We start from the raw sequence: 24,118 nt of genomic DNA, 5'->3' as shown, positions 1-24,118 counted from the left end.
TAGCTGGCCCCAGAGTCTGTGCTCTTCAGCCTCTACTTTCTTGTCACTTACCTCAGCAGCCTCTGATGAGCAGAATCAAATCTGCCTGCAGAATCAGCCCCTCCAGCCACCCGCCACCCCCTCTGAATTGACCCTTCTTTCCCTGCTTAAAACCCTCCAGGCATCTCCAGTTGCTTCTGGGGTGACAGCGAAGCCCCCTGGGTAGGTTGTGCTGTCCTCCCCGACCTCATTTTTAGAAACATGCATTTGAGATCAATGTCTCCATCTTTTTTAGTATAAAACCTCCTTTATAACATCAGAATCATTCCCAAGCCAAGCATGGTGACCGTTCTACTTTTAGTCCCCACTAATTGAGAAAACATCTACCAACAAAAAACTACCACGAATTCAACAGTACTTTTAAATATATTTAAGATGGGGCGCCTGGGTGGCTCAGTGGGTTAAAGCCTCTGCCTTCGGCTCACATCATGGTCCTGGGATTGAGCCCTGCATTGGCTCTCTGCTCAGCAGGGAGCCTGCTTCCCTCTCTCTGCCTGCCTCTCTGCCTACTTGTGATCTCTGTCTGTCAAATAAATAAATAAAATTTTTAAAAATAAAATAAATAAATATATTTAAGAAATTGTTATGTGATATATATATATAGATATAGATAGATATATAGATATATCTCACTTTATAAACCAGGCTAGATTCAGACATAAATTGTCAGACTTTTATAATAAATCCTTGGACTCAAAGATCCTTAGCCTTTAGCCTAGAAACCACTTTTTCTCCCACTCTTCCAAGATCTCGCAGGTTCCTGAGGCATGTTTGAACATGCGGATCCCTTGTCCTGGATCGACTTGTCCTAAGGACCCGGCTCAAGTGTTGCTTCCTCTAGGAAGTCCTCCCTGATTCATCACCCCACCACTGCCCAGCAAATAGCCCTGTTCCATCGATTCTGCACCAGGACTGATTTGCTATCATTGGTCATGTTACACTGTCTTGTCATTGTTTGCTTGCAAACAGTATTATGGAATTTGGCCCCAGAGCCCCAGAGCTTTGGCATCTGTAAGACCCAGATTCCTCTCTTGGCTGTAGCATCTTCTAGCTTTGTGAACTTGGACAAATCCCTTTACTATTTTTGAACATCAGAATGCTCACGCCACCTGTCTTCCCAGCATTACCTAACTCTTTTGGTAACAGAGCCTTCCTCTTCTTTCTCCCTCCCTCTCTCCCTCCCTACCTCCTTTTTGGACTTCCCTCCCCTGGTTTTAAAATAAGGCATCCATTCCATGGGGTTTGATAGGACTAAAGCAGGCACCTGTGTTCCAGACCTGGTCCATAAAAGTGCTCCATCCCCGGGTGACTGGTTTAAACATGGACATGTAGCTCCAGACAAGCTAATCCATGGCTCTTAAATTCCTTCTTTTCCATGGAAGGGACACGTCTTGTTTCCACTTACATTTCATTGGCCAAATCCAGTGATGCGGCTGTAACTTCAAGAAGCAGGAAATGCAGTCCTCCCCTGTGGCCTGAAGGGGAGGAGAATCAGAAGTGAGGGTGGTGTTGAGCGTCTGCCTTGGGCTCAGGTCATGATTTCAGGGTCCTGGAATTGAGTCCCGCATCGGACTCCATGCTCAGCGTGGAATCTGCTTGTCTCCCTGCCCCTCCCCCTGTTTGGTCTCTCTCTCAAATAAATAAACAATCTTAGAGAAAAAAAGAAGAAGAAGAAGAAGAAGTACCAGTGAGCAGTAAAGAAATCTACTCTTTCATCTCTGGGGGACTCCTCCCAGAGGGACAAGGCCATGTTCCCATATGGCCACCAGAGGCTCACACATGTGTGATGGGGGGAAGAGGACTGTTCTCAAGGTCAGGGAGCCACCGCACTAGATGCTTATGACAGACAGGCAGGGCGCCAACAGCTATACCTCTCACGGTAGCTCTGGGTATAGCAAATAACAGAGAAGATACCCCATGGTTCTCATTGTAAAAAGAGAGAAAATTAAGACTCCAGTGAAGTGACCTGCCCAGTTCTCAGAGATGGGCTCATTTTTAGTAAAAAAAAAAAAAAAAAATTAAATTAAAAAATTAAATTAAAAATAAAAAATTAGCAGGTAAGAGACAAAGCTAGTATAGGAAAATGGTAAGGGTCGCTTCTCAGCAATGGGTGTGTGGTGTCATCATACAGTTCTTTCCACATGTCTGTATGTTTGCAAACCTTCAGAATAAGATGTTGAAAAATATTAAACTTAAATTCACTCTTGGAATGGATAATGCCCTTACGCACTTCAAACTTCAGAAGGTACAGGAGCTTTAACCGTGTGCCTCTCCCTCCTTCCCTGCCCCAGGCACCCAGTTCCCTCCCCGACCAACCAGTCTTCCCGCCTTCTTACGTGTCTCTCAAGAGCTATTCTGTGTCTATGCAACAGCAGTATCGACAGATACAGGCTGTCTCCATTTCTGTTATTGGGCAGGTTACTGTACACAGGAACACACATCGGGGACTTCTTCTAGGCCAGCTAAATGCTTGGACCATATTACCTTATTAAATTCTCATAAAGAACCTTGTAGAGGAGGCATTACAATCCCCATTTAATGGATGAGGAAACTGATGTCCAGAGAATTTAAGTGAACTGTTCTAGTTCCCATGACTAATAAGGAGGCAGCATTAGGATTCAAACCTGGGTTTTTCTGACCCCAAATCCTGTGCTATGAGACACCACGTGGCGACAGAGCTGTGTGGCACCTATGAGGTGTTCTAGTATTTTGTCCACGGGAAGGAGCGGGATAGTCTCCTCAGTGAAGCCACCAATGAGCACGTCCCTCACCCTGTGACCCGGGACCTACTGGTGTTAGGAGGCTCCAGGGCGTTCTGCTAATTTTCATTAAGAATCCTTCCCAAGCAGTGTCTCCTGGAATGGAAATAAATGTGTAACTGTCACATCCGACTGAGCAGGTATAATGAGAAGCAATTTTTCTCCCCTGCCCCAGCCCAATGTTGTGGGGCTCATTCCTGCTCTGTCCCTAGAGGAAATCTTCTCACTCAGAGATTTAAAAAAAAAAAAAAAACCTCTCTCCAGCTGGTAGCCACCCTGAATCTGTCAACTCAACAGCTAGCATGTCCTGTTTTATTTAATAATCAAAACAACAAGCTTCACGCTGAGCTGAAATTCCATTCCTCCTCTAGCTAGAGTGTGCCGTGGGAAAGGGGGATGGGACCCACCCTTCTTCTGGTTCCCTGCTTTTTGCCTTTACCACTCATCCACCACTTGCTAAGAATTGAAGGTGGAGGGGCAGGGAACTTCTTACCACTCTGGCACTCTTGGGAACTGGTATTGGTTCTTTCCGGGTTGGGCAGGTGTTCAAAGCTGAGTCTTTTGGGAGACCTTTATGTGGGTTTTTTGGGAGATACTCACTCCAGTGTGGGTGGCACCTGTCAGGAAGGATGCTGAAGAGTCCCCTGGGTGTCTGGGGATCCCTCTTGCAGCGTTCTGCTGAGGCCCTTTCACCCCTCAGGGCTGTGGCCAGCGGCAGGATCTCGGATGAGCTCATGCTGGCTCGTTCTCCTACATGACTACTTCTGTAGAAGATAAACTCCCCGGAGAGCCTGAGACTTTCAGCAGTGGGGATTATCATTCCTCGTCCATTAGAGTCCTATACCATTTCAAGACATCAGATGGCCATCCAGGGGGCCATGTGTATCAGGAATCTTGGGTCAACCTTTCCCATTGGTCGGCTGGGAGCTTCTCAAGCACTCCGCGGTGAATTGATCTGCCAAGATAACCACCAGTGATTCCTCCCATCTGGATGGGAACACCATTGACCTCAGCAAGAGGACCATACTACCATATTACCTTATTAAACTAGTCCTCCTCCTTTGATGAATGGAGATGAGCATGTGACTCCTTTTGATGAGTCAAAAGGGTCCAGAGGAACTGTGCAAGTGTTGGAGCCTGGACCCTAAGACTGTGTGGCTTCACCTTCGCTCTTTTGGGAGCCAACCCATGTACAGAAGATCAGGCTAGAAAGGCAAGGGAAGCAAAGCCAAAAGTGAACTATTGGGACTTCATTAAGATCAAAAGCTTCTGCACAGCAAAAGGAACAGTCAAAAAAAATCAGAAGACAACTGACAGAATGGGAGAAGATATTTGCAAATGACCCTACAGACAAAGGGCTATATCCAAAATCTATAAAGAAACTTACTAAACTCAACACCTGAAAAACAAATAATCCAATCAAGAAATGGGCAGAAGATATGAACAGAGATTTCTGCAAAGAAGACATCCAGATGGCCAATAGACACATGAAAAAGTGCTCCACATCACTCGGCATCACGGAAACAGAAATCAAAACCACAATGAGATACCACCTCACACCAGTCAGAATGGCTAAAATTAACAAGTCAGGAAACGACAGATGTTGGCGAGGATGCAGAGAAAGGGGAACCTTCCTGTACTGTTGGTGGGAATGCAAGCTGGTGCAACCACTCTGGAAAACAGCATGGAGGTTCCTCAAAAAGTTGAAAATAGAGCTATGCTATGACCCAGCAACCGCACTAATGGATATTTACCCTAAAGATACAAATGTCGTGATCTGAAGGGGCAGGTGCACCTGACTGTATAGCAGCAGTGTCCACAATAGCCAAACTATAGAAAGAGCCTAGATACTCATCAACAGATGAGTGGGTAAAGAAGATATGGTATATATACATAATGGAATATTATACAGCCATCAAACCCCCAAATCTTGCCATTGACAATGATGTGGATGGAACTAGAGGGTATTATACTAAGCCAAATAGGTCAATCAGAGGGGGACAACTATCATATGATCTCTCTGACTTGAGGAATTTGAGAAACAAGACAGAGCATCAAAGGGGGGAGGGAGGGAAAATGAAACAAGACGAAACCAGATAGGGAGACCAAATTGAAGAGACTCTGGGTCTCAGGAAACAAACTGAGGGTTGCTTGGGTGGAGGAAGGTGGGAGGGATGGGGTGACTGGGTGATGGACACTGGCGTCGGGTAATGTGCTATGGTGAGTCCTGTGAATTGTGTAAGACTGGTGAATCACAGACCTGTACCTCTGAAACAAATGATACATTAAATATTAATAAAAAAATAACAGTATCATAAAAGAAGGGGGGAAAAAGAAGTTCAGGCTAGACTACTGAGTGATTAGAAACCACACAAAAAGAGAGAGGCTGGGCTGGCCCCCCCCACCATTCCAAGTATTTCAGCTGAATGCAGCCACATAAGGAACCCCCCGTGGGACAGAACTGCCCAGCAAAGCCCAGCTGAGCCACAGAATCACAAGACATCATACATTGCAGTTTCAAGCCACTGATTACAACAGTAGGAAACTGACGTAGAAATTGGTACCTAGAAGTGGGCGTTGCTGGAACAAACCCCAAAAAGACATGGCATTGGCTTTGCGCCTTGGAGGCAGGTGGAGCTGGGAGGGGAGGGAGGAGATGGGTGGAGGCTACAAAATGAGCCAGAAGCTTGCTCCTGGAGGGTTGCAGAAAGGAAGCACTTGTATGTAGCAGCAGAACTTTTAGCAACATTTTTGTCTCCAGTGATAGGGATGATACAAACATAGCTCCTGAATTTGTGGATCCTCTAAGGAGATTTCAGGCAGAATGAGATAAGGGGCAATTGGCTTCTTTTAGCCATAGAAAATAAGGTGTTTCAAGAGAGAAATAAGTGAAAGAAAGAGCTGTTCACTTTTCAAGTAGAATTTTGAGGAAACTGAGGACCCAGGATAGTCTCTGCAACCTGCAAAAAATTTTCAACGTAAAAATAGTCTCAGGACAAAGATAAAATACAGGAAGTTGCTGCCATTAAAATATGGCCTCAGGATAAAGATCCTATGAAGGCTGTAGGACCTCTTTTAAGACTTTTGAAACATTTAAGTTGTTCTTCATAGACCCTCCCAAATAGTCAAAGGGTTTTACAAATCTTAAGGGATTTTTCCCCATGTAGCCCTCCATGCTCTTAGTAGGAGAAATCTGCCTTGGAAAGAGCTTTGGCTGGGTCTCTTATGGGTACAGAGTAAGTCCTAATAAGATTCATGGGAAGGAAACATGCGAAGTTTTCCAGGAAAGAGGTTGGCGAAAGAACCACCAGCCTGGACTAAAAAACAGTACAAGCTGAAAAGAGGTGTTTGGGACTCTCAGCTTTCTAGAGTTGGGAAGCAAGCTGAGAAACTTTGTCTGTTGCAGGTGTGGGCCACTTCTAGAAAAGGAAAGATGGCTCAGAGAGTATAGAGCTAAGAACCCCAAGGACAGAGCAAGGGCCAAGGAAAATGTGGATTAGGGAATGACTCCCTAATGAGGTAGCCTTTCCTGCCCTAGGTTAGCAGACAGTGGTAGCATGCGCCCAGCTGCATTTCTAGATTTTCTATGAACCAGTGATTGCTGCACGTTTCCCTCTCCCCCATTTTGGATGGGGCAAGGTTCCTTCCTTGCTGTCTCACTATTGTATGCTGGGTGTGTGGGGCGATTGGGAGGGGGGTGGCGAGGAAGTTGTCTTTTTGGTTCACAAGCCTCTGAATCAAGAAGAAACTAAACTTGAGGAGCTGCCCCTGAAGGTCTTCCTCTGCACCTGGATCTGCTCAAGACCACGAGAAAGACCTTGAGACCACCAGAGCCTGATGTCAAAGTGAGATGAAAATTGGGGGTCCAGGGAGGGAGGGATACTTCCGGCCAGAGGGCAGACTAGGGTGGATTAAGGAGAGTTGAGAATTCTTTGTGTCCCCTCTCACTAAGAAGCAGAGTCTATCTCCCCTCTCTTCGAACCTGGGCTGTTCTGTGACTTGCTTTGACCAACACAATGCAGCTGAATGCCAGTCACCGTGTGTAGGATCTGAGGACTCTGCTGGATGGAGTGACAGGGCCTGGAGGATGAGACACATCAAAAGGGGAAGAGAGAAGCCCAACCTGCCTCCAGCCTTTCCACTTTCTCTCTGTGGTGTCAGATGTGCTAGCGAAACTACCCCGGGACCTAGAAGCCTTGCTGAAGTGACTCAGCCATCCAGCACCCTGTGGGGCAGGGATGAGCTGTTCATGCCCAACCTTGTCCAGTTGCAGAATCATGAACACATGAATAGTTGCTGTTGTTTTAAGGCACTAGATGTTGGTCTGAACACTTATTTGTCAATAAAAAGGTGACACAGACGTTGGTACCGGAAGTGGGATTTGAACTCATGAGAGAATCATCTACTGGCGACATCTGCCTAGCAGGAGACTTTCAAACTCCTGTGGCCCCCGGACTGCCATACACCTTCTGTTTTCTCTCTTCTTATTAATGAAAGTGTTCACTGCTATGATCTTATCCGCATCGTATCCCCATTCTGTCTTGGGTGTGTGTGGAGAGAAGACGGGGGCCAGTAAATGATCCTGTTCATCCTTCAGTCACCAGATCAAGAAGAGATCCATCTGAGGAGAATTATCTGCATCTGGGCCTTGACTGGGTGCCCAGATTGGGTGATACTTTGAAGGGTCTTGGAAGGGAGTGGGTATATTGTCAACTTCCAGAGGGAAGACTGTGGTAGATTATCTCCAAAGATGGCCGCCAACAATTCCTGCCATCCTTGCACGTGCATGCCACTCCTCTCATCAAAAGAAATCTATTTCCCCATCCTCTTGACTCTGGGATGTCCTTGCGACTTGCATCCACCAACAGAATGGGCAGAGGTCACCCTGTGAGAGTTTCAGAGCTGAGGCAACAAGATATCTTGCAGTTTCCACCTTTGCGTTCCTAGGATCCAGCCACCATGTAATGGAGCTTGAGTTAAACCGATGGATGATGAGAGCCTATATGGAGAGAAAGTGGGAGGGAGGCCCAGCCCATCTGCCCGCCCCAGCTGACGGGCCAGACTTGTGGGGAGAAGCCATCTTGGCCTTGTCCTTGTAGCTGGATTCCCAGTTGAGTGTGGCCACGTGAGTAACCCCCAATGACACCACATGGAGCAAAAGAACAACCCAATGACCGAACCCAGAGAATCATTAGGAATAATAGATAATTTTTTTTGTCTACGACCATACCACCCTGAACGTGCCCGATCTTGTTTGATCTCGGAAGATAAGCTGGGCCAGGCCTGGTTAGTACTTGGATGGGAGGAATAATAGATCTTTTTTTTTTTTTTTTTTTTAAATTTAAATTTTAGTGAACATGCAGTGCAATGCTGGTTTCTGGGAGTAGAATTCAGTGATTCATAAATTATATACAATACCCTGTGCTCATCACAACAAGTGAGAAATAGTAGACCATTGAAGGCTAAGTTTTCAGATGGTCTTTTCCAGAATAATAGTCAACACACACTTCAACAATTCCTGTTTGCGGTTGGAACACGTGGGCCTCCAACAATTTCCTCTAAAGAAAAATCTACAACCTTCAACTTCTCCATCTTTCTGACTTTAACCCCTTTATAGCTTTCAAGAGGATAAGCCAAGAGTCACAAAACTGTTTTTTTGGCCCTCTCATTTCTGTAAGGTCAGCAAAAGGGATCAAGTGTGGGGGTTGGCAAACTATAACCTCAATCCAGCCAAACAACTCTTAAAAAAAAAAAAAAAAAAGGATTGTGAGCTATGGTTCACAGAGCTTAAAGTATTTGCTGTCTGACCCTTGAAGAAAAAAAAAATTGCCAATCTAGAATCCCACACTGGAATGTGATAGTGGACAACTCCTGTCTGGGGCCCTCAGCTAAAACTTAGATGAAAATACCTCTGTTTTACTTTCTGTTTCAGATGTTTCATGAGCACAGCCTTCCATGGCCAGATGAGAGAAATACACAGTGGAAAATCACTTCTCTCCAAGAAGGCAAGAAGAAGCCTGCAATACCCTGTTTTCCTGAATGTTCCGGAACGTTTTTTGCTGGAGCGTCTTTCTGTGATTTGACACACTTGGGGAAATCCTACTTCCTGATACAAACTATGGTGGACATACAGAAAAATGCCACAAAACCAGGCTGAATTCTCAATCCTAGCTCTTCCTCTTGACCTTCTGCCCTCTTTTCTCCTTAGAGTGCTCTGGCTGATTGGCCATCTGGTCATAGATAGTTTAGCAAGCCTTTTGGTTTTCAACAGCATTGGGGGCTCTTCTAGAAGTGTCTTATGGGACAATTTCCGGTCATACACAGTTTAATTTGTACTAGGCTGTGAGAGATTGCCAGTTCTCTGGCAGAGATGAGAGGGTGAGGGACTTAGCTTTCGAAGGACATCAGGGAAGAGCAGAGTTGAATCCAGAGATGCTCACTTTTTCTCTTTCTTGTCACCATCAAAGTTGCAGTTTGTCCCTCAGCGCCTGTCCTGTAAGTGCTCTGTGATTGTTTGGAGTTACTTCCAAGCGGATAGATTCCTTTGTGATCAGAGGAATTTTTTATATCAGGAGATAATTAATCTGCTCAGACTTGTTGCATATTCCCCTGACATGACAGTCTGCTCTGTCAAGGGTGGTTTTCATTTCCAGCTTCTTCCTTTGATGAGATTCGGAAGGCCCCGGCTGTGCTGAGTCACCATTTCAGCTCCTGAGAACTTTCTCCTGTCGACCGCCCTCCCCATCACTACAAAGAATGTATTTGCCATGGAAATGGTAGAAGGATGCTCAGCTCTATTTGCAAAGCTAATTTCGTGTGGAGGAGGATTTGTGCAGGAAAAGAGCCGCGGTTGTGTTTTTGTTGGAATTGGGCATGAAGTGCCTTTGCACACACGGCATTTCCAGATGCTCCAAAAAAGGAAGACCTAGACATGTCAGGCATTCATGATTCTTGCCCCCAAGAGGTGGGGTTTTCTGCAACTGGCATAACAATTCCCAACTCTAATTTATTGGGGGCTCTGTGGATGACTCAGTGGCGTTTTTAGTGACCTATTCTCTCTGTATGTTCAGTGCAAGTCAAACTGTGCACAGTTTGGTGGTGCAGGTGCGGTTTAATGGTGCAATTTGGGGCTTCCCAATGGGCTCTGGGTCTGGGGGTCCTCACTCTGGGGAAATGGATGATGGGACCTGTTTCTATGGAGTGGACTCTGTGTGTGTGGTTGTGAAGTCAGCAAATAATAGTGGGGTTCCTCGGCTGGTCCTGGCACACCTGTCACAGCCTCCCTTAGGGGTGTCTGTGCATGTTGCCTGCCGTGATGGGAGAGGGAGTGTACATATGGATATATTGCTCTTCCTGTGAGCCTAATAAGCTGGTCCGTTTGGCTCAGCTCTGGGTGTGCTGGCCATCCCAACTCTGAGGCCACAGACCTGGCCTGTGGGTCTACATGGGAAGGGCATCCCCTGCCACTCCCACTCTGTCCTTGGAGGCAAGGAAACATAGCTGGGGCCCAGTCCCGGGCCGCAGGGGTGAGTCTGGGCCCATACCAGGAGCTTGCTGGGCCCGAGTCTCCAGGTGGGACGGAGGGGCTTCTACCCCACAGCGGAGAGGGGTGCAGGTGGAGGCCAGGCCAGCCTTATGCATGTGCCCACCTTGGAACAGGGTAGGTGCCTGTGACACTGAACTAGAAGATTCCCCTTAACAAGATTCTGCCTTTGGCTCAGGTTATGATCCCAGGGTCCAGAGATTGAGCCCAGCATCGGGCTCCCTGCTCCACAGAAAGCCTGCTTCTCCTTCTCCCACTCCCCTTGCTTGTGTTCCCTCTCTCACTGTATCTCTCTCTGTCATATAAATAAATAAAATCTTAAAAAAAAAAAAGAAAGAATCCCCGTCCTGCCTTTCTTTCTTTCTTTCTTTTTCAAGATTTTATTTATTTATTTGACAGACAGAGATCACAAGTAGGCAGAGAGGCAGGCAGAGAGAGAGAGAGAGAGGGAGAGGAAGCAGGATCCCCGCTGAGCAGAGAGTCCAATGTGAGGCTTGATCCCAGGACCCCGGGATCATGACCTGAGCCAAAGGCAGAGGCTTTAACCCACTGAGCCACCCAGGGGCCCCAATGTGCAGCCTTTCCTGGAGTGTAGGCTGCCTTGGGGGAAAATGCAAACCAAATTCCATAAAGATGCAAATTAGATCACTTTGCTCCCAGTTTTCAACCTGCCATGATTCCCTGTCCTGAGTGGAAGGAAATTACAGTTCTCTTTTGAGAGTGAAAGAGAGAGAATGAGTGAGGGGGGAGAGGTAGAGGGAGAGGGAGAGGCAGACTCCCAGGCTTCCCACCGAGCCCGACGTGGGACACGACTCCAAGACCCTGGGATCATGACTGGAGCCGAAGGCACACACTTCACCAACTGAGCCTCCCAGGCGCCTGGAAATCACAGTTCTTTCCCAGGACCTACACCTTCCAGCGTCTGGGACTCCCACCCCATCCTACAGAGGGCCTGGAAGCCCTGCTTGCCCCACCACACATGTGTTCTGACCTCTGGGCCTTTGCTCTTCCTCTCTGCTCCTTCTGGAACCTTCTTGCCTCAACTATCTAGACTCACGGCTCTCTCTCTCTCTAATGCTTCATCTGGGTCTCTGCACAAGTGTTGCCTCGTGGGAGAGCCTTCACTGCGCCTCCAGTGGCATCCAGGCCTCCCATTCACGTCTCGCTTTCTCTTTCCTTCCTTTACTTTCTTCAAGGCTCTTCTGCTGCTTGACCCGGGATCACATACGTATTTGTGCATCATTTGCCTCTCCTCCAGGAAAGAAAGCCCAAAGGTTTCCCCAGAACAGTGCCCAGCAAAATGAAGCATTCAGTCCTTATTTGTTGGATGGATGCATCCGTGAGCTGGTGGGAGTGCCTCGGGGTAAATGGCATCCTAGTAGTGGGACGATGGCGTCCCTGAGTCAAGGAAGATGCTGGGAAGAACAGGGCGAGCTTGACCCCCAGCCCTCAGGACAGAGGGCTCCCAACACTCCTCATTGAGGTGCATCTGATACACTGTGTCTGCGACTCCAAAGTTTAATTTAGCTGATGTCTTGGCTGCAAGCGAGAGCTGGTAAATTTAGTTGGAGGATTAGGGAACGTATAAGATGCATAGCTCCTTAAAAGGAACTGGATGTCAGGGGAGAAGCAAAGCCAAGTGCATCCCGAGGTTGGCCGTGAAAGGGGAGGCAGCAACCTTGCAGAGCAGACCGCACGGTCATGTGTGCTGAAGCCTCTGCGGGGATAGCATCTCCACGTGGGAGTGACAGAGGGCGAGCCCAGGGACACTGCCCATCCCCGAGTCAGTCGCCCAGCAATCCAGAGCAATCCCTTCAACCTGCTGACAAGGAGAGGGGCCGCGTGAAAACCACGAGGCTGCGCAGAAACCATAAATAAATAGATCACTAAATGTGACTCTTTGAAAATGTGGAACTCATGCTGGGGAAAAAAAAAATGCCATCGATAGAGTCCAAAGCAAACAACAAAATGGAAAGACACTTATTTGCCACCTGCACAGTAAAAGGACCGGTTATCTCTGGTTTGCAGAAAGCTCACCATCATTGAGAAAATGATGGACAATCCAGTACAAGAAAAAGGGACCCAGGATATAACAGGAGGGGAAAGGAAAAGAAAGACACGGGGTCAACGAATGTATAAAAGTATGCTCGGCCTCATCCAGCAGCAAGGAAACATAAATCAAAATGAAATAGTTTTTTTTTTTACTCATCAGCTTGGCAAAAACTGTAAAGTCTGATCCTAGCCGGTAATGGCAATGAGAAGAGGAAACATAAGTTTCCCTTCTAAAAGGTGATTTCTATCCAAATTAGAAATGTGCGTGCCCTTTGACCCAGAAATTCTACCACAAAATAGTTATCTATGGGTATTTATAAAAATGCTCCCTTGGCATGGCCGGGTGGCTCAGTTGGTTAAGGTCAGACTCTTGGTTTTGGCTCAGGCCACAATCTCATTGGTCATGGGATTGAGCCCCAAGTGGAGTCGGGCTTTGCACTCATTGGGGAGTCTACTCCCTCTGCTACTCTCTCCACCCGTGCATGTGTACTCCCTCTCTCAAATAAACAAATCAATCTTAAAAAATATACATATGCTCCCAAAGGAATAATTCTTCTGAGCATTTTGGTAACAGCAAAATAAGCTATAAACCATTTAAATTTCCATCATTGGAAATTTAAAAGTTGTTTCTTTTTTTGTTTGTTTACCATATATAATTTATTTGTATTAAAAAATGTTTATGAGGTTAAGCTAGGTCACAAGGTGAGTAGCCCATTTTTATTTTCTGGCTTAAAAAATGTATTATATATGACGTATAATGTAAACATATATTATGTACAATATGTATAATATAATATGTATATATAGAATTATGAATAATATAAAACAAAATAGAAAAACTTGCAAAGGGTTTTGGGCAAGCAATACTCCAGACATGCAGTCTGAGGATTGATCTGAATGATTTTGTCATCTGCTAAACTGTGTGATGATTTGGAACAAGACGTACAATTTCTTTGGACCTCAGTGTTTTCATTTGTGAAATGGAGGGAATATTCCCATTCTGTATTGTGATTTTGAGTGAGTTGTTTTACTCTCTGAGACTTGGGCTTTTTATCTATAAAATATGGGTAATAATTTACTCATTTTATAGGATTGTTGTGAGTAAATAAAATAATGCATGTAAAGCATTTGATAAAGCATCTAAGTAGCAGGTGCCTAAGATGACAGTGATGATGATGATGATGATGATGATGGTGATAGTGGAGATGGTGATGACGGTGATGATGATGATGTTGATGATGGTTATGATGATAATGATCCTGATGGTGATGGTGGTAGTGGTGATGGTGATGGTGATAGTGATGGTAATAATCACGATGATCATTATGGTGACGGTAATGGTGGTGATGATGATGATGGTGATGGTGGTTTTGGTGGTGATGATGGCAATGATCATGATGGTGATGGTGATGATGGTGGTGGTATTGGTGGTGGTGGAAGAGGAGGAAAAGAAGGAAGACCAGGAGCAGAGTAGGGACCAAGCTGGGGAGAGTGAAAAGGAGGAGGAGAGGAAGGAGCAGCTGGAGGCCACTAGGTGTGGGTACTCTACATTCCTTAGCTCACGCAGTTGTTCTAGGTATGCTCTGAGGTCTACACATAAGGTGACCACTGGTGAATTTTATGATCAAAGAGATTGAAGTCAGAATTGGGACTCATATGAGGTCACCCTCTAGGCAATAATCAAGCCAGCATTTGCCTTGTAATTTTTTTGTGTGTGTGTGTGAGAAAAAGCCAACATTTGAACATGCAACCTTGAAGATCTTTTGTTCCAAACCTCCCCCCTAGCACCCAGCACAGTGCTTGGCACATAAGGAGGTGATCAATAAATTTTATATCAATCAGAATTTATTTCTCAAAGAATTGTTATCCCTCCAGGTTATGCTTTGGGAGTTGTTCCAAGTCCTGTGGGTCGTCATTTCTTTACAAGTCCCAGTGGTGAAGACAGTCTTCCTTCCGGAGTGTGCTGGTTATTACGCTTTCCTCAACCCCAAACCCACACTTTTCTGTGATTCACCCTGTGGCACAGCGCCTGGGACCGTGCAAACCCATTTCTAGGCAACCAACTGTTGTGTCTTAGTCTATGCCACTAGGGGGCGCTAGAGAGAGACTGCAAGGTTGGGCAGGGGAGACCGGCCTCGTTCTTCTGCTTGCAGTCCTCCTGAGGAGGGACTAGCCTCACTTCTTCACCTTAACAATGGCCCTTCATCTTCGCGGCAGCACTTGGTAACCATCTTCAATTTTTTCCAGCACTCCCCAAACCCCATTGCATTCCCTCAATGTCCCAGAGCCAGCTGGATAGTGTCCCCTCCTCAAGAGGTCCAGATCCAGCTCTGTGAAGTCCCCTCTCTGACCTTCTAGGTTCCAACGCCTGTCCAAACAATTCCCTAAAGCAAATTCTCTCTGTTAAAATAACTAGTGTGCTTTCTTATGGGGGCTGGACCCTGGCTGGTGTACAAGGTAAATTTGATTTGGGGCAGTAACTGTTCTTTGGACCTAGGTCTTAGGAAAAAAAGAAGAAGAAGAAGAAGAAGAAGAAGAAGAAGAAGAAGAAAAGAAGAAGAAGAAGAAGAAGAAGAAGGAAGAAGAAGAAGAAGGGGAGGGGAGGGAGGGGGAGGAGGGGGAGGGGGAGGAGGAGAGGGGGGAGGAGGAGGAGGGGAGGGGGGGGGGGAGGGGGAGGGGGAGGGGGAGGAGGAGGAGGAGAGTCAGAATCAGATTGTCTGGTTTTTGCATTTTACATCAGAAATAGGGCTTCGCCATGAAGACATGAGACGGATGTTCTCATATGACTTACTGAGCTATTTCCCACCTCTTGGTTTTGGTTTTCTATTTTTATCACTTTGACAGGCAAGGGTGTGAGTGTAATGAGCCTGGAAGGGCCAGTGTCCAGGAGGCAATGGACAGACTTTCCCTCGAGTCTGAATTTGACCCCTCCCAGCACCTCCATTCTGGCCTCAACGGCTGGGAAGGGGTCACTGACATCCTTTTAATGTTCCCAATTGAGGCCCCGAACTCCTTCCTGCATTTATCCTTAGAGTGGTGGCATCAACCTGAAACTGTCAAAAGACTTTTAACTTTTAAACCCTAAGAGAGGACAGCTAAGAAACAAACACAAAGAGGGCATGAGTTAAAGCAATCCTGGCACAGCTCACCATCTAGAGTTTGGAACTTGCTTGCAGCCTGACCCTCAAAAGAATCCAGAGGAAGGTTGTTCTTCCTCATTAACGAGCTCTTGGATGGTGTCCCCAAAGCCAGAGTCATTTGCCACCCACGTCCAGGGGATGTGATGGTGCTGATAATGGTAAGTTCTTATATTAAGTCACTTAACCATCCTATGAGAGAGACACTGTTCTTAGCTCCATCTTACAGATGACAAAACTGAGTCACAGAGAGGCTAAGTAAATTTCCCCATGTCACTCTGCTGGTAGGTAGCAATCGGGGGTGTGGACCCAGTGAATCTCCATCCAGAGCTCCCCTCCTAGCCAAACGTCCGGTTCTTTTCTCCGGAATGTCCCTCTTTTCCGGGTGGGTCACCCTCCATGGCGTCACTCTTGCAAACTGCCGTCGACTAATGGCTTACTTCTTCACAAGGATTTTTTGAAAACTCCTTGTATCGGTCTGGCATTTCCTTCTAGTCTCTTCCACCTTGAGTTCTTGGGCTTTTCTTTTAGAGATGCACAGAATGAATGAATCTATGTGTCTTTAAAACCAGCCTGAGTCCCTGTCTGAGTTTTCTCGTCTCACATGGTCTGAGATCATCCTGACCCACCGCCTCCACGTAGCTGACCTTGGGCTGATTACATAACCCTCTTTGCCTCTGAATCCTCATCTGTGAAATGGAAATCACGGGAGTGTACATCCACTGGGTGCTTTACACGGGAAGCCTCTGGAGCAGCGCTGAGCACACTTGGGTAAAGGTGGGCTCCTGGTTCCGTTCTGTAGACTTAACACCCCCAGTCTTTCCGACGGGGATGATTGTGAACTTGCACGGTACACAGTGTGGTTCTATGGAACCAGCCGCACATGTTGTGACCCTGCCCTCTGTCTGTCCTTCTCCACTGCCCCTCTCCTTAGAATCTCTCAACCCTCCCCTGGATACATACTCGGCCAGATACCTAATTTGCCGGCTTCTAGGCTTGCCCTGTTTCAACCCATCTTCCCCTGGGCTTCCATGGTGTTCTGAAAGAAACACAAATCAGCTCTGGCACCAGTCCTGCTCAGCTCCTCCGTGACTGCTCCTGGGCTGCTGGATAAAGCTCAGACCCTTACTTTAACTTGCGAGTTTCTCCTTGGTTTGTCCCCTGCTGACCTACCTGCCTCTCCTCCCCTCTCTCCCTTCCTGCTCCATTTTCCGTGAAATGAACCATCTCTTAGATCTCTGAGCCTCCCCTGATTTTGGGCCTATCTGCTTGGGGCCTAGCAGAGGGAGCCAGGTGTGCAGGAGGGGGACGGGTAGACCCTGGCTAACGCTGGGCCTGTGGGATGGTGCATAACGTAAGGGCTCCATAAGGCAGCGTGGCCTCCATGTCAGTTCATGGCATTATTTTTTCCAGGGGTCGTATTCAAAATCTGTAACCACAATTGTCTGGTCTGCAGGCCTGATGGACCAGGCATTAATCCTTTAGTTGACAGATTGTGAAGAGGTTTGGGGGGGTCCAGGGAGATAGAAGGGGTGGGGCACAGGCTCCAAAGAGCAGTGCTTTTTAACACAGTGGTTTGGAAGCATTGCAGTATTTTAGCAATGGTATGGCAGTGCCTGTTTCTGCAGAAAGCTCCTTCCCCATCCCTGGGCTCCATTTGCTTCCCTCTCCCCGGCCTCCCCCCCCGGCCCTGTCCCACCTCCAGCCAATCACGATTTGGAGGCTCTTATTTTGAAGCCTGCTCCGGGTCCGGGTGACCCGTTTTTTCCAGAATTTGTCCACAGGGCTTGGAAAGTCTCCCTCCCCACATGGCACTGTGGACACCCATCTGGCCCAGTTCTTTAGCTTAAAGGCCCCTCAGCCCGGGGCTGCCCACTCAGGATGAGGACAGGGGGCTCTCAGCTCGTTCTTCTCATCTTTCCCAGCTTACAGAACGCAGACAGCAGGGGGTGACATGAAAAGTCATGATTTGACACCTGAGACCTTCATCCAAATATGTTTGCAAACTGCATTAACCTTTGAGACAAGAGTTCAGTAATCACATCAAAACGTGAAGGGTGTTGTTTGCTCCTTGTGTGGCAAGGATGGAGCGCTCTGGGACTGGACAGGACCTGGGTGACCTTGCACCAGCCTCTGGATGCCTGTCTCCAAAGGGCAAACTCCTCTGCTCTGTGTCTTCCTGTTCATCATGGCGGGCGCTCTCCATCAGGTGGCATGCTGGGCCCCAGGCAATTCATTCTCCAATCCAAGAGACAAGTTCCTTACCTGTAAAGAGAGGCAAAATACAAAGAAACATTTTTTTAAAAAAATCACATGACCAGTTGGAAAAACGGAACGTCGGTCACACTTCACTCCTGGAGGAGGTGGTAACGATGACTTCCTAGTTCAGGAAAAGGCCTTGGTTAATTCTGGGGTCATTAAAAAGGGGCAGTCTCCTGGGCAGAGTCTGGGTGGAAGACGTTTACGCACACGCAAAGATAGAAACCATCTGCAGAGGAAAGGTGGGCGTTGGTGTCTTCTCCCTTCTGAGCCCTTACTGACATTATAGAGGAAAAGTAGAAAAAGCGTGATCCCACAAAAGTGGGGAATAGAAAGGAGGTATCACGAGATGAGAGATTGAAACACACTTTTGGAAGGGGCTTTGTTTGGAATGATGGTGCCATATTTAGAAAGGCCGAAGGAACTCAGTAGGCAAAGGGCACCCCGGTGAGAAGGAAACAGAGTGAGCCTTGAACTCCAGTGAGGTCCAGAATCAAGGGGAGCTGGTGGAGGGGATGATGGGGATGGTGTGAGATGAGAGCTGACGGCCAAGGGCTTACCAGTGAGCCTCCTGCAGGAGGTTCAGTCTCTGAAGACGGTAGAGAGGAAACTCTCAGGACACCAAGGTCACTGGCATGACAGAGGGCGGGGATAAGCCATGGGGTTGAAAACAGGATACTAATTGGAAGTCTGCATCCCAAATGGTCAGAACATCTTCCTGGTCCTCTTGCTCCCAAGGAACCCGAGCCTGTTCCTACATCCTAAGCAAAGACTGGCAGCTGCCAGACAAGTTACTGGAGAATTTCCTAGAGAAAAAGACTCATCTTGAGTGCCATCATAATCAGAGTTCCCAACAATGTAGCTGCTTTTCCGTCCTGACACAAAAACAAAACAGACATCTGTCAGTCCCATAAACCCTCCCATGCACTTGGAGAGCTTCTGATAAGCCTTTTTAGTACATTTGTCTTAAGTGTTAACGAACAACCCAAGAGTATTAGACACATCAGGAAAGCTGCGGATGTGCAACAGAGACACCAAGTGAAAAAGATAAAAGAAGTGCCTGGAAAAAAACCCTGTCCCTCTAGACTGGACTCAAGAATGAATCACCTGGATCAGAATGACTCCAGTCAAACCACAGATGCAGGAGCAAAAAAAAGGAAAAAAAGAAAAGAAGAAGTGCTTATCATTTGATCCCACTGGAGATTTCTGGGTTTGTTTGTTACACAGCAAAAGCTGACTGATATAATCCATAAACAAGAAGAGGATGCTATGACAACTGAATAATCAGAAAGCAAGAGAGAGGTCTTGGAAATTTAATATAAGGCATCCAAAATAGGAATTTCGATGGCAGATTTAAAAAGTAGGTCACAGAACTAGTTCCTGGGATATAACAGGAAGAAATGAAGATGGAAAAGAGGAAGAGAAGGAACAGCCCAAGAGAAGCAATCAGGGGGTCTGCCATCTGACTTAGAACTTATTTTTGAAGATTTTTTATTTTATTTATTTATTTGACAGAGAGCTCACCAGCAGGCAGAGAGGCAGGCAGAGAGAGAGAGGGGAAGCAGGCTTCCTGCTGAGCAGAGAGCCCAATGCGGGACTTGATCCCAGGACTCTGAGATCATGACCTGAGCTGAAGGTGGAGGCTTAACCCACTGAGCCACCCAGGCGCTCCTTAGAAATTTTTTTTAAAGGGAGAGAGAGAGAGCAGAGAAAATTATATAAACAACAACAACAATAACAACAACAAAAAACAGTCCAAGGAAGCTTCCCCAGACTGAAGATCCCTAGTGTCCACATTGAGTTAGGCCTATCATAGAAGTAGTAAAATGAGCAAGAAACAATCCACACATCATCACGTTAACCCAGAAGATCACAGATAAAGAGAAGTTTCCAAAAGCTTCCAAAGAGGAAAAAAAAAAAAACTGAATACAATGCAGCAGAAAAAAGAACACTGAATCCTCATCGACTACAAGAAGAAAGTGAGGGATCATGTTTGACAGTCAGCATTATAAGCCTTTTGTTCAGAAATACAGAGGAATTTAGAGGGAATCACGGAAGGCTTCCAGTAGTTCCCTTGGGGTGGGAGCGAGCGGGCGGGAGCTTTTCAGTCCTCCTCTTCCTTGTTGCGGTGCCTGTGCCTTTTAATCCAGCACTGACCACTCGAGGAACAGAAGTAACAGGTGTAGTCAGAGCCGCTGGGTAGCGGGGAGAGTTGGAAGGGAAGGCTCGCATAAGAGGCAATGCTTGGGGCCCAAAGACAGAGACAGCTGGCGAGCAGTTTCTTGCAGCTCCCCTGCAAAGAGCCCATCACCCTTCTGGTCACCCCTCCACCTTCCGCTCTTCCCTAAAGGTCTACAAATGTGGTCCGAGGGGAGTAAGGGGAGAGGGGCTTGCCCACGTGGGACGCTGCCGGACTCAGGGAGGCCGGGTTTGGGAGGGAGGGTGTGGCCGCAGAGGAGAGAAGGCCCCTCTTCCTCCTCTTACTAGAGGAAGGGGACTCGTGGGAAGAATTAGGGTGAGATGCTGGAGAAGGTCTCCGTCTTGCTATTAAGTGATATGGGACAGGATGACCGTCCTCTCCATTGCAACACTGGTCTGAGTGGTCTGAGCATCAGATGCCACCATGAGGGGGAGGCATGAAAGCAGCAACTCAGGGATCATTGTTGGGGTCCCTGGGGCTGTAGGAGCCCCCATGATAACCCCAACTTCCTCGTCTTAAGCACTTACTGTGTGCCGGGCAGACAACACCTTTCAATCCTAGAACGCCTTTCCAGGGGATGGTGCATAGTCTTTCAGGAGAAACAGGGGTTGGCCGAGCAGACAGGGTGTGGGCCTCACGGGGCATCAGCAAACTGCAAACACAGACTTGAGCTGGAACAGGAGAGGGACAAGGGCAGAGTCAGGCTTGGGTGACAGCAAGCTGGACTGGTTCTCCGGAGAGCTGGAGAGCTGGAAACCTCAGTTAGTTCTTTCCAGGAAGGGCCTCCTGCAGCCGGTGGGAAGAGAGAGGCAGGGCTGAGGTGGGGTGGGAAGGTTGGGGGGCCAGCTCCGGCAAGACAGGAGGCTGTAGGGCTGGAGCGAGGGGGCAGCTGGGGGACATCTGGAGGCGAAACACATTCCTGGGGATTGGCTATCGCAGCCAAGGGAGGACGAGGAAGCCACGTGACCTCCAAGTCTTTGCCTTGGCTGAACGGCAGAGACAGAGGTTGCAGGAGGAAGGGTGCTCTGCAGAGCTGGGGGGCATCTGGGGGCGCTGGGGGCCTGGAGGCAGTTGGATTCAGGGGCCTGGAGCACCCCTGGGGAGCGGCTGGTAAAAGGGGCACAGGAGTAGATGAAGCCCGGAGCCAGTGAGAGCCCGGGTGTGTGGGGAGGGGACTGAGGAAGTAGATGCAGGAGGAGCCCAGAAAGGGGCCACCAGACGTGGAGGAGGAACCGGGGAGCACGTGGGTGCAGGGAAACTGAAGCAATCGGCGGAGACCAGGGCTGGGCAAGGGCGCCGGGGCAGGGGTGGGGTGCGCAGAGGGCAGACACCCTCAGGGCCTTGGGGGGGGGTGCGGGGGTGGGAGCAGATTGCCAAAGAGTGAGAGGATGAAGGGCAGTTACAGAATTTCCAGGACCTCCTGTTGCAAAGCTCTCCGGTTCCGGGGTGTGTGGTTCCGGGCTCCGGGGCATGCTGGGCAGTTAGTTAGTGCTCCTTGTGGGCTGGGACAGAGGAAGCTCTTCCCTGAACCTGGAGGCCAGAGCCCAGAGGAGGAGATGCGGCCTGTGAGCCCACCCACCTGCTTCCTCATGCCCTTCCTCCACCTGCCACACACACTCGTGGAGCCCATTTGGGACACTGGAGATTCACAGATGAATGCGGTAGTCCTTGACCCACAGGTGCTCCTGGCACACAATTACATACTCACCTATTACATACCATGATGGATTCCCCTTCCTCAGCGGGAAGGGCTGGGAAGTCTAGAAGCCAGCTCTTATGGTTAGGGTCCCCCAATCCATGAGAGCTAGAGCTAGAAGCCACCCCCAGCCTTCAAAGAGTCATTGATGAGCTTCTGCTCCCAGCACGGGCTCCTCCTGCCTGATGGTCCTGCTTCCCTGGGGACGCCCTACCCAGGGGCTGGACTTGTGTCCTAGCGGGCTGGCTGCGTGTTGGGAAAACAGAAAGAGCTCAAATTATTTTAGCAGTGAGCATGTAATACAGGGGATTGGTTGAACAGATCTTGGAGGACGGAAAAGCGAAAGGAACATTGCAGTATTGCAGTGAGCAGATAGTGCACCTGCTTCCACTGGGGGGGGGGGGGACAGAAGGAGGAGAGTGGGGTTATCACAACCTAGAAGCTTGGAGGAGGAACAGGTGAGGGGGGGCGCTCAGCTGATGTTGGTGCCTCAGAAGCTTGGAGAAGGTCCCTACAGGGAGCTGGGACTCAGAAATTCAGACCTCCGAGGAGGCGATTGTGAGGCTTATGCTGGGGATGTGGGGAAAAAACTAGAACTGACCTCCAGGGCAGTGCTGTTGGGTACAGGGAGCAAACAGCAAGGAGTGAATGCCTTCCTCCTCTCCATCCTTCTGGTCTCCTGGGAGGAGCTACTCTTGGCAGGAACGAATGGGAATCAGTCTTCCAAACAGCAAATGTGGTTTAGAGACCCAACACCAGCTCCCAAAAGCTGAGCATAGAAGGGTAGGTCTGAAGTGGAGAGGAGACAGTTTAAGAACCAGCCCAGAGGCTATGACTGCATTTAGATCCCCCTCCTGCTCCCCCAGCCCCGCCCTCACGTTCACAGACCTGTGAGTCTTGGAGCCAGTATGGACCCAGAACCTTCGCCCGTCAACTTCCTGATACACTGGCTGATGGGGATGTAAAAGGATACAACCACTTTGGAAAACAGTTTCCTTCTAAAGTTAAACACCGTAGGATTCAGCCCCCTACTCTTAGACCTCTACCCATGAGCAATGAAACACAGGTTCACGTGAGCCTTAACGCTGGAACGTCTGTCACAGCTTTGTTTTGATAACTCTAAACCCGGAGCAGCCCTAATGTCCATCAGTTTGTGAAAGGATCAGCAACTGTGGTCTATCCGTAGAAGAGATGACTACTCGGTCATAAAAAGGACAAAGCTGTGATGTACGCATCAACATCAATGAATACCAACAGCCTGATACTCTGGGGAAAAAAGCCAGACACAAAAGACCATATACGCTGTGATTCCATTTGTGTGAAATTTCAGAAATGACAAGATAGAATAATAGAAAGCAGGGCAGGGAGGTCTCGGCAAGGGGCATGAGAGATCTTTTGGGGATCATGGGAATGACCTCTATTGTGTTGTTGTTGGTTACGTGATTGTCGAGACCCATTGACCTGTATGCACTTAGGTGGTGAGTTTTACCCTATGTCAATGACACCTGATAAACCTGATTTTTAAAAATCGAATCCAAAAGCTGTTAGCAGGGGGCATTTAGTCTACTTACTTCCAAAGCCACCTCCTGTGAGCTACTGTCTCCTCAGCAAAGGGATCTTTAAAAAATGTTCATCAGGGGCACTTGGGTGGCTTAGTGGGTTAAGCCTCTGCCTTCGGCTCAGGTCATGATCTCAGGGTCCTGGGATTGAGCCCCGAGTTGGGCCCTCTGCTCAGTGGGGAGCCTGCTTCCCTTCCTCTCTCTCTGCCTGCCTCTCTGCCTACTTGTGATCTCTCCCTGTGAAATAAATAAAATCTTAAAAAACAAAAGTTCATTAGATTACATACTCTTTATTTAAAGACCGTGATGGATTCTCTATCCTTTCTGAATGAATTCCAGAGGAAAACTACGGCCTACGAGTCCGTCTGTCCTGCTTACTGACCCTACCACTTGCAGGGACAGGAGCCATAGTATCAATGGGGACCCAGGCACCGGGTATCCACACCCGTGAAGCTGTAAATCAAGCCAACAGACGGCTACTAAAACAAGTTCCATAGGACCCTGTCAGGCAGACCTCCGTGAAAAGCTGGAAGGTCAGGTTCAAACTGAGAATTGTGTGAGTCCCTGGAGTTCTGTGCGGGAAGGTGATGGTGTGCAGAGGCAGACCCTAAGCCACCGCCTCCCCACCCCTTGCCTTTCTACCCTGGCTCCGTCTGAACCTGTGAGGACACCTGCTAGGTCTCTGGAGACATCTGTGTTTGTGACCCCCTGGGGGCTGAAAACAGCGCTTGGTGTGAAACCAGGGAAACTGGATTCTCCGCATCTCCCGGCTTCTGAAATCGTGCCTTGTTCTGTGCACATGTATGTGTGTGTGCGCGAGTGTGTGCGTGCGTGTGCACACATGCTTCTGTGTATACGCCTGTGTGTGTTCGAT

The 24,118-nt window shown here is 48.1% G+C and overlaps 1 long non-coding RNA gene across 2 annotated transcripts; it reads right to left on the bottom strand.

Annotated features, from left to right (window-relative positions):
* Positions 1-17,480: 17,480 nt before the first annotated feature.
* LOC106004898 lies at positions 17,481-23,345 on the bottom strand. 2 transcript variants are annotated; one of them, XR_006607819.1, is made up of 5 exons: positions 22,287-23,345; positions 21,698-21,931; positions 21,407-21,519; positions 20,517-20,660; positions 17,481-17,795 (listed from the first exon to the last, which is right to left on the bottom strand). It is a non-coding gene; the product is annotated as an uncharacterized LOC106004898 (long non-coding RNA). The 2 variants fall into 2 exon arrangements; XR_001177965.2 differs by lacking the exons at positions 21,407-21,519; positions 21,698-21,931; positions 22,287-23,345 and adding an exon at positions 20,957-21,046.
* Between the last annotated feature and the right edge of the window lie 773 nt (positions 23,346-24,118).

Source organism: Mustela putorius, unplaced genomic scaffold, assembly GCF_011764305.1.
Source record: "Mustela putorius furo isolate JIRA1106 unplaced genomic scaffold, ASM1176430v1.1 tig00000738_pilon_pilon_pilon, whole genome shotgun sequence".
Classification (NCBI taxonomy): domain Eukaryota; kingdom Metazoa; phylum Chordata; class Mammalia; order Carnivora; family Mustelidae; genus Mustela; species Mustela putorius.
This window is presented reverse-complemented; position numbering and strand designations above follow the sequence as displayed.